The sequence below is a fragment of the Mastomys coucha genome, unplaced genomic scaffold (assembly GCF_008632895.1).
Source record: "Mastomys coucha isolate ucsf_1 unplaced genomic scaffold, UCSF_Mcou_1 pScaffold3, whole genome shotgun sequence".
In the NCBI taxonomy this organism is placed as follows: Eukaryota; Metazoa; Chordata; class Mammalia; order Rodentia; family Muridae; genus Mastomys; species Mastomys coucha.
Window position 1 is genome coordinate 47,102,192 of NW_022196909.1, and position 1,081 is coordinate 47,103,272.

Sequence of the window (1,081 nt, forward strand, 5' to 3'; positions counted from 1 at the left end):
CTTGAGGGGCTGGAGAGATAAATCAGTGGTTAAGAGCACTGACTGCTCTTCCAGAGGTCCTGAGTTCAATTCCTAGGAACCATGTGGTGGCTCACAACCACCTGTAATGGGATCTGGCGCCCTCTTCTGGCAGCTACAGGCCTTAACCTGAGCTATCACTTCAGGCCACATTTTAAAGATTTATTTATTTATTTATTTATTTATTCATTTATTTATGTGTATGAGTAACACTGTAGCTGTCAGAGTAGGCTGTAGCCAGTAAGTCCAGAGTCTAAATAAATAAATAACTACAAACTGGCACGCATCTGTCATTCCAGTATTTGGAAGATGGAGGCAGGAGGATCAGGAGTTCAGTTACATGGTGAAATTGAGGCTAGCCTGTGCTACATGATATCCTGTGTAAAAAAGTAAATTAAAATAATAATGATAGCCAGGTGGGGGGTGGTGACGCGCGCCTTTAATCCCAGCACTTGGGAGGCAGAGGCAAGCAGATCTCTGAGTTCGAGGCCAGCCTGGTCTACAGAGTGAGTTCCAGGACAGCCAGGGCTACACAGAGAAACCCTGTCTCAAAAAACCAATAATAATAATAACAACAACAACAACAATAATAATAACAACACAAGAGAAAGGTCTGGATTTGGGCCCAGTTCAGCAGTTTCTCTCTCTGGCTGACACCAAACAAAGCAAGTTAGTTTGTGTCCTTCCCCACTCAGTCACTCCACCTGTAAAACCGGTGATCGTCTCTGGCCCAGCTATTCGTTGACTCCTGTGAGCCCCAGGTGAAATAAAAAACGCTGTGTAAAATCAAGCCCTGGTCAAGTTGTATGGCGTGTGCAGCGGGGAGAGGCAGCAGGCCCTGAAGAAGGGGACCCAAGGAGAGTTCCGAGTGACTGCTGCATGCACCTTCTCATGTCACCTCATTTCCTACAGGATAGCAACACCATGTGGCTCCGCAGGGCTGTTACACCTATCTCATACGTGGGGGGACAGGGGCAGCAATTCTTCCGTGACACGCTCAGGGCTGCCTCCCCAGCTCAGGGCTGCCTCCCAGAGACCCACACCTGCCAGCTCAGGGCTGCCT